General features: G+C 41.9%; 1 protein-coding gene and 1 long non-coding RNA gene across 6 annotated transcripts in view; both read left to right on the forward strand.

Moving 5' to 3' along the window:
* On the forward strand, positions 1–1542 carry LOC144020249 (uncharacterized). Its single transcript, XR_013283838.1, has 3 exons — positions 1–511; positions 924–1154; positions 1442–1542. It is a non-coding gene; the product is annotated as an uncharacterized LOC144020249 (long non-coding RNA).
* A 5220-nt stretch (positions 1543–6762) lies between these two features.
* The window catches only part of LOC144020572 (uncharacterized), a 32195-nt gene continuing 29788 nt past the window's right edge, over positions 6763–9169 (forward strand). For 4 of the 5 annotated variants that reach the window (XR_013283916.1, XR_013283917.1, XR_013283918.1 and 1 more), the window contains exons 1-2: positions 6766–7070; positions 8836–9169. The exon at positions 8836–9169 is cut by the window's right edge and continues 348 nt beyond it. The gene's annotated coding sequence lies outside the window, so the exon portion shown is untranslated. Of the gene's footprint in view, positions 7071–8835 lie in introns of all 5 variants that reach the window. The other variant, XR_013283920.1, reaches the window with a different exon arrangement.

Consider the following 9169-nt stretch of genomic DNA (forward strand, 5'->3'; position numbering starts at 1 on the left):
CTATCTCAGCTGGCTATGGGCAGTAGGCGGGGTACACCCTGAACTGGTTGCCAGCCAATCGCAGAAAGCAGCGCATACACTTATTCATTATTTCTTTCTCTTTTTTTTTCATTTACTTGTTATAAAATAGTGCCCACCCCGACAGAAACCCCCCACCCCGTCTCCAGCCTATGCTAACTGTCTACGAGCTGTATATGTCTCATCTGTACCTATAGGTCGCTTGCACATGTCGTCACTTCCGCCACGGATTTGTTGTTGTCGCCATCCTGGGTGGTCTCCACCTCCACGTAGTGATTCGTTCAACACGTATCACGTTTGTTGTCTGCGGTTAAAATGGCACATTGTTGCTGCATTATTGGCTATTCGAACAAAGCCAAGGGAGAAAATGGTCGGTCTTTCTTTTCCGAATTCCTAAAATAATTAGGAACCAGGGCCTGGAGACAGAGGAGTGCGGACTCCGGAGGGAAGTCGTTACTTTGGGCTCGTGTGTGCAGCGATCACTTTGTGAGCGGTAAGCTTGTTTACCTTTATTTAATGCATGAGGATTAATAACGTTTCGACCGCCCATATATGGGCAAGTTGCTTATTTTTTGGATTCATGAGCAAGCAAGTTCGGTAGTACAAGCTCGCTAGCGGACGTTAGCCGAAAGCTAACATCGAACATTTTCACCCAAAGTAGTGCCAGTGCAAAGTGTTTACTGCCGAAATTGGATGGATTAATCTTGGGCTCGTAATGCCGATAACATGTTTTTTGGTGGCAAAATGTAAACTTGGAAAAAAGAGACAGAAGGGGGTGATGCAAGAAAACAGACCCCCGGTAGCCTACACATCATGCTAAATAACTTATTCACGCCCACCCTACTGCGGCAAAATAACCAGTCTTTCCATATTTTATTTGTTTATATATTTGTTTATTTTAGCAGGTCGCCCTGCGCCCGTTTTTCTGTCCAATCATCCCGACTGGGCTCCAACATTAAAGTTGGGTCCCAAGTTACAACATCTATGTCTCAGCCCAGTCGGTGCCAAGATATGAACGTGCACAGGAGAGACAAGCAAAGAAAAGACGACTCGAAGTGGCAGAGTTTGTTGCAGTTATGCAGCCAGATGGCTCCAGTAACCTGTACCCTCAAGTACTGCTGACATCATTGACTCTGGTATGCCACTCAGAATTCATTACATGATATATTGTATGCATGAGTGAATGTATGTGTTTATGTTTGTGTGTGTACACGCACCTTATATTTTCGAGACATTTGGAAGTGTTTATAGAAATAAGTATTTGCCTGTAGCAATGTTCATACATTAAAAAATGCAACAAAATGTGTACATTTCTTTTACACTGACAAAAAAAAGGCTGGTTACAGGAACAGTACTATATTAAACCTATTACTGGTACCGTATTTTTTTTGTGATCTTTTTTTAATTTTTTTTATGTCTTTAGGGATCTCATGCCAAACCGACTTGATTGCCAATGACATGATGGAAACGAAGGCGAGCATCAAAGCATTGGAGGAGGACAACATGTGACTGTTTGTTTGGAGCTAATAAAGGCAGCGATTATACAAATTCTATTGTTGGGTTTGTTTACAAAGCTATACATAATACAAATGACAGGATTTGACTCAATGTGCAATATGGTCCCTCTTAAAATAATGGCATAAATCTCTATTATTTCTAAAAACACAAAAAATGAAGTGAATAATGATTAGATGTAGTATTTTCACGGATAAAATTGAACTGTTAATTAATGTAGTTTATTTTAGCACAGGTGCCTACCATCCTGAGATATTTACATAAAATATATATATATATATATATATACATTCCTTACTGCTTATCCTCACGAGGGTTGATAATTTGTGTCAAAATATTAGGCCATTATTTTAAGAGTATGACGGTATGATGTAATGTTGATGGGGTACGCAATGACTTTCATTATGCTATGTACAGAGGAAAAAGTTGCTCTCTTTTAAATTTGTTTAATGTAAGACAAGTACCCGTACTGTGTTACAGTTTTCCCAATAATCCTTGTTTCACACTTGTCACAAAACCACTGTCCTTTTGGCAGTCTAGATTGGCACACTTCAAGTGATATCATTTGATTTTACAATCTGCTGCAGCACAAAAAACTACTTTACTCCGCATCTTTGAAGTACATGAGCAAGTGGTAGGTGACGGCGGCTGAGCAGGAACACTGGAAGTCCACTGCTGATATAGTAAATGCTCTCCCGAGCAGGTCAGGTAAGGAGGGCTTTTTGGAGAAAAAAAAACTGGCTTTTCCAGCTGGCCAAAACGAGCGATCTGGGTGGACTCGCTCAATGTAAATATCACACTTTGTCCACACCACAAAGTCGCAGAAGTCCCGTCCAGTTAAACCAATCTGTGCCTGAATCTGAAAATATTACAAACATTGTAATGAAAATATGAAACATAGAATTAAATAATAAACTACAAAAAGTAAAGCCATACATACCTGGTAATAATATTGGTGTTGTCGTGACAAGTGATGGGAATTGTTGCCATCCGGCACCAGACAGAAATTGGGTGTTGTGACAGCCGCATTAACCGTGAGATCATAAGAAAAGCTGTCGGTATGCTCATTAGTTACCATGAACACGTTTTATTGTACTGGAAACTGAAACTAAAAATACGTCCTCTGAGAGTGGTTAACCTTAACCATTTAGAATAAGTTGATTAAGTAACATGTAACTAGTGAAAGGGTAGCATTAAATTTAATTAAGCCACGGGGAGGCTGTGCATAGTTACTTTTTATTCTTATACGCTCTGCCATATTTGTCTGTTATAAAATTGTTAGAAAAACCACATCAGGTAAACCCAGCTGTGCATGTAAACACAATGATAACAGGAAGCCTGAGAACAAATCAACATTTTTGTGTGCAGAATTACCAACACCATGTGGTTTACTTACGTGCAACAACAACAGTTTCTTCTGATGCGATGTTAAAGTTTACACTCTGTATCCACCCGCTTACAAAATAATTGTAAGCCTCCAGGGATTTGTTGGCGTGTTATGGAGCATGTTGTCAACACGAGGTAGTGAAAGATGTCCAGAGAAGTCACATTTGGCCAGCAAGCTTTCCCCGTCAAAAAAAATCACCCTTGGTCAGGACGTAATTAGGATCAATCCCGCCACACAGAGACACCTTCTGCCTGAATCGTTGTTTTTGATCTTCCGGTAAATCGTGAAAATACTGCGAAAATTACATCAGGTTGATAAGCTCTACCGTGTAACTCGCGAGTGTACCTTGTGAACCGGCGGACCACCCAATATGGCGCCCGAAGAAAAAACTCCCATGATGCATTACGATGTGCAAGCGACCTATACCTATAGTTTATACAGTCGTCTGCTCGCGACGTGGGAGTAACAAGATGGCCGCCCTGTGACTTCAACGGTTTGCACTGGCGTGTATGTATCGGCTAGCGGCTATCCAAGCATATATACAGGTCAGTGCATCTACCCCATTCACAACAAAAGACGTCACTCCCAGCGCGACTCGTATCGGCTATCGGCTATCCAAGCATATATACAGGTCAGTGCATCTACCCCATTCACAACAAAAGACGTCACTCCCAGCGCGACTCATCAACACGCACATGAATGGACTGTCCCACAACATGCTGAACCGATCGATGGCGAGTAAAATTCCATTCGACGAGACGCTACACTCCGTTCTTGGAAGTTTGGAAGATTTATCTTCTGATACCGATGCATCAGAGGATGCTGATTTTCTACCACACCCAGAAGAGGAGGACAGCGAGGAATTTCAGGACGCAAGTGAGGAGGAAGACGAAGAAGTCGATGGGGAGGGCGGCAGCCATGACGACGACAACGGCGCACATGTTGACGAACAGGTTGGCAAATGGTTCTCAAAAACAAAAAAAATTGTCTGGTCTCCCACACACGAGGTGACGGGACGTTTTTTGCCACCTCGCATCCCAACCCCCGGACCGACATTGTATGCCATTAAAAGGACCAGCAGCCCTCTGACTGCTTTCAAACTCTTCTTCAACGAAGACATCACCAATCGGATCCTTGATATGACCAACCTCCAAGGACAAAGGTCAGTCAGTGGGTGGGAAACGTTAACTGCCGAGGAGCTGCAAGCATATCTGGGGTTGCTGATCCTGGCAGGAACGTATAAATCAAAGCATGAATCAACAGTGAGCCTATGGGACGAAAAAATTGGACGGCCAGTGTTTCCAGACACCATGTCCCATGGACGATTTTGCCATATAAACAGGGCTCTCCGATTTGATGACAGGCTGTGCAGGTCACAGCATTGCCAAATGAACAAATTCAGCAAGTGTTCCATTTGGCCTACTTGGAACTCACTCATGCCCAAAATGTTTAACTTGGGGAGGGATGTATGTATTGCTGAGCAGCTCGTCTCTTTCTGGGGCCGCTGCTCCTTCAAGCAATACATGCCCTCCAAGCCGGCGAAATATGGGCTGAAGATCTGGACACTCTGCGATGCGAAAACATCCTATGCCTGGAACATGCAGGTGTATACCGGGAAGCCTGCTGAAGGAGTGAGGGAAAAAAACCTGGGCATGAGAGTAGTCCTGGATTTGTGTGACATGCTGGAGGGTCACACGTTGACCACAGACAAGTTTTTCACTTCCTTTCCTCTAGCCGCTGAATTGAAGAAGAAAAAAATGACACTGGTAGGAGCAATCAGGAAAAATAAAGCAGAACTTCCTCCAGAGCTGCTGAACATGTCAGGTAGAGAGGCCCTCTCAAGCAAATTTGCATTCACGCCAGACCATACTTTGGTGTCATACATACCAAAAAAAGGAAAGGATGTCCTCTTGCTCAGCACCAGGCATCGAGAACCGGAGGTGATGCAAACACCAAAGAAAAAGCCCAAAGCCATCCATGACTACAACAACTGCAAAGGTGCTGTGGATCACCTAGAGCAGGTAAGCACCTGTATTGTATATCATAAAAGGGTTTGTCTTTGTCAAAGTTGTCATCTGATGTAATCTAATGGGGCTTTTGTACTTATTTTTTTTTTTTTTAATTTATTTCCCCCCCCCATGTTTTTACAGGCTTGCAGCACATACTCCTGCCGGCACCGGGCAATGAGGTGGCCCATGTCCCTTTTTTATCATATGCTTGATGTGTCATGTTTCAATGCATATATCCTCTACACCGCTGTCTACCCGAAGTGGAACGAGGACAAGCCCTTCAAGCGGCGCCTCTTTCTGGATGCGGTGGGCAATGCCCTGATTTTGCCCCAGTGGGGAAAAAAACAACAGGTTTCAAAAGAGCAGGAGGAACAGGAAGCTGGACGCTCCACAAAGCGGGGACCATGTGGACATTGCACAAAGCCAGTTAGGGCTCGTAATACTTGCAAAAAATGTGGTACTTACATTTGTAAGAATCACTTAACACCAGTGTGTCCACAGTGTTAGATTGTTAGATTTGGGGTTTGTAGTAGCTCAGTTTAGTTTACTATTTTCATTAGTTCTGTTTTTTTGTGTTTGATAAGTTTTGCTACTTTGTTATAAATTTTTATTCATAAATTTTGTTATAAAAATCAATGTTGTGATTTGTTGACCTTTTCAAGATTCTAATTACAAACATTTTCCCATCCATCTTCTACCGCTTATCCAATGTTGGGTTGCGGGGGCAGCAGCTTCAGGAGGGAAACCCAGACTTCCCTCTCCCCAGCCACTTCAACCAGCTCATCCGGCGGTAACCCAAGGCGTTCCCAGACCAGCCGAGAGACATAGTCTCTCCAGCATGTCCTTGGTCGTCCCCAGGACCTCCCGCCAGTGGGACATGCAACACCTCTCCAAGGAGGCATCCGAACCAGATGCCCGAGCCACCTCAGCTGGCTCCTTTCAACGCGGAGGAGCAGCGAGTCCCTCCCGGATGACGGAGCTTCTCACCCTACACCCTGCGGAAGAAACTCATTTCGGCCGCTTGTATCCGAGATCTTGTTCTTAGTTCTTGTTCTTCTTCAAACATTTTCCCCTTTGAATTAATATAGGGCATATTTAGCCTTTATGGTCATAGCACAATACTGCTTTCATTGTCCAGGAGGGCATCAAAATAATGAAACAAAAAAACCCTATATGTATGAATACGTCTGATTCCACTAAACATTTTGAGTGGTGGAAAGGAAAACCCCCCCAAAAACAAACAAACAAAAAAACATAACGTCATTATCACAATTCAAGAGCATAGCCCAATTTCCAAAAAAAACGGCATGCTTGAAAATTATATATTATGATTTGACTTTTTCAAGAAATATTTTTCATGAAATATTCCAATTTGAATTTAAAATATATACAGCATAGTTGTGTTCATAGAACAATACTGTTTTTTTTTTTTTTTATTGCCTATATAGCGCGTTAAAGAAAAAAATATGTATGGCTCGGTCTGATGCCACTGAACATTTTGAATGGTTGAAGGTAAAAAAATAATAAAATATATATATATATATATATATATATATATATATATATATATAGTTTGCATGTTCTCCCCGTGCCCGCGTGGGTCTTCTCCGGGTACTCAGGTCTCCTCCCACATTCCAAAGACATGCATGGCAGATTAATTGGGCGCTCCGAATTGTCCCTAGGTGTGAGTGTGGATGGTTGTTCGTCTCTGTGTGCCCTGCGATTGGTTGGCAACCAGTCCAGGGTGTCCCCCGCCTACTGCCCAAGCCAGCTGAGATAGGCACCAGCAGCCCCCGCGACCCTTGTGAGGAATAAGCGGTCAAGAAAATGGATGGATGGATATATATGGATAGTGTATTGTTCAGTATTTGTTTTTTTTCCCTCCCTTCAAAGATTCACTAAAAAAAAGAAAGCGGAATAAGACACTCCATCCTGTAGGCGGCGATAGAGGTTGAATCTCCACGGACTAAGCTTTGACTGTGGGAGAACGTCGCATTGCCGAACACCTCTGCCATCAACTTAACCTTGCAATTGGAGTGCAAATCATTTATTTGTTCAATTATAGACTGACCAAGAGGGATCCGTCTCCAAATAGCATCCAAGCGTTATCGGACGGAAAGGTAGCTGTCGTGGAATCCAAGGTAATTTGTGAAATGCTAAATACTGAGTGTTGCTAGCTAACACTGGTCTCCAATCTGCTTCAAAGTAGCTGCATCTAAAACGGTTTACTGGAACCCAACAACGATGGCAGGATAAATAGCGCTTTAATTAGTAATATTAACTGAGTCCTGAGCAGACGAATGCAAACAAAAGCTTCACAATCCATGGTAGGTACGTGTGTGTATAATTACAAAGATTACTTGAGATTAGCCACATTTTATAGACTTTCACAGCAGTATACGTTTCTCGAGACAATTATTGTTAGTTGTTATAGTCATGGCTGTTTAAAACAGGTGAAAATTCACTCATTTCTGGCCAACGTCTAAAAGCAAAAGCAATATGGGTCGAAATGTTCAAAACCTTCCTTCCTATTTTTCATTTTTTTATGCTGGCATAATTGTAAAGCTTGCTAAACATAGAAACAGACAACATATGATGATGAACTGATGAGCTCAAAATAATTTTAGAAAGCCAAGTACCTAGGTTTACAAAAAAATGGCCGTAAAGAGCCAAACAGTTTGTAGGAGAAAAAAAAAAAAAGGGGGGGTTAGTGGGGTGAGAAACATTCACAAATTAATTATGAGTCGAGAATGAACACACATTTCACGAGTTGTTAAAACACACATTATGGTATATATGTTGATAAAATTCATGAGATTAGTGCTGGAAGCGATGGAAAATAGGCAGTAGATATTTTGCCGTGACCGGCAACTCTCCTGCTAGCGCTATTTTGCCGTGACCAGCAACGCTCAATCGCTGGACGGAGTTATGCACTAGGCGTGGTTCCTGCCTTGCTTCACCACCTTCTGTGTCTCTTCACAAAGTTTTCATTTCGTTTTGCCACTGAAGATAGACTGCTGTCAACATCACCTGCTTAACCAACAGAATAACTATCAAACTGTTATCTGCATTATCTGTCTAATCCTAACCATAATATTATAGTATGCTGTCAAGAAATTCTATTTTCTTTAATGTACAAAGCGGGATTCAAACCTGTGACTCCATGCTTTTGTTGTGACCGTCTTAAATTAACCTTAATGCTACTAGCCAATACGCACTCACTGGCGCCGAATTTGTGCTTGTTGAATTATTTATTTATGGAAAAAAAAAGTTCAAAGTGGCAAGTTGCTGGTCACTGCAAAATATCCACTTGGTGGAAAATATCTGCCTTGAGGTGGGTCAGTAACATCACAAGGGACCTTGCCAGTGGCGAGTGCAAAAAAAAGTGTGTACCGATTGACCAGTTCACTTTACATTTGGCAGAAGCATAGAAAAAAGTATAATAAAGATGTCCTTCTGAATTTGGTAAATGACCTGCCTCATTTCAAAGTTTTTCAGGGGGATTTGCCAACTATAAATTGGGGAAATTATTCAAGTAATGTGTGTGTTTGATTTTGCGTCGGAAAAATTTAGAAGTTGTAATCTAGGACAAATGTTCTACATCATCAGTATGTAGTTGTTTTAAGTAGTAAGATAAATAATGTGAACAGAGGGGAACCTGGAATTCAGTGGTTCCATTGTGTATCAAACAGCAGATACAGATCACACATACATACATAGATACATACATACCAAGAGTAACTGGAATACGTACTTAACTTCCCATTCAAGGTCGGTAGATGCTTCAATGTAAACAGAACAACTTGGGCGTGAAAGTAAGGTTAAAAAAATAACTCATTTTGGACATTTTCTTTTTCTTCTTTAAAACTACACTTTTAATGCAAATTTACTTTTCTTTCCCTGCAGTTTTTGCCACTACATCACATGCTGGATTTGTCGAGAGAAGATGCACTCAAAAAGACCTGAGTATGGCCAAAGGCAGCACTATGCTGACAGAGACAGAAGATGGAAGGATGATTTCAATGATAGACCCGAAAATAGGTATGAATACCATCGAGATGTACAGCGGGATTCCTATCACAAGTATGGTCGAACTGGGCCTGGAAGAACAGAGAGAAGCAGCAAAAGTTTAGACTACAGTGACTCACCTCAAAAGCTGTACTCTCAAGACTCCATGGACAGAGACAGAGATAGTGATGGTGATAGGAGGAGCCCAGTGAGGGGACACTTGTCTTTCCCG

Source organism: Festucalex cinctus, chromosome 6, assembly GCF_051991245.1.
Source record: "Festucalex cinctus isolate MCC-2025b chromosome 6, RoL_Fcin_1.0, whole genome shotgun sequence".
NCBI lineage: Eukaryota > Metazoa > Chordata > Actinopteri > Syngnathiformes > Syngnathidae > Festucalex > Festucalex cinctus.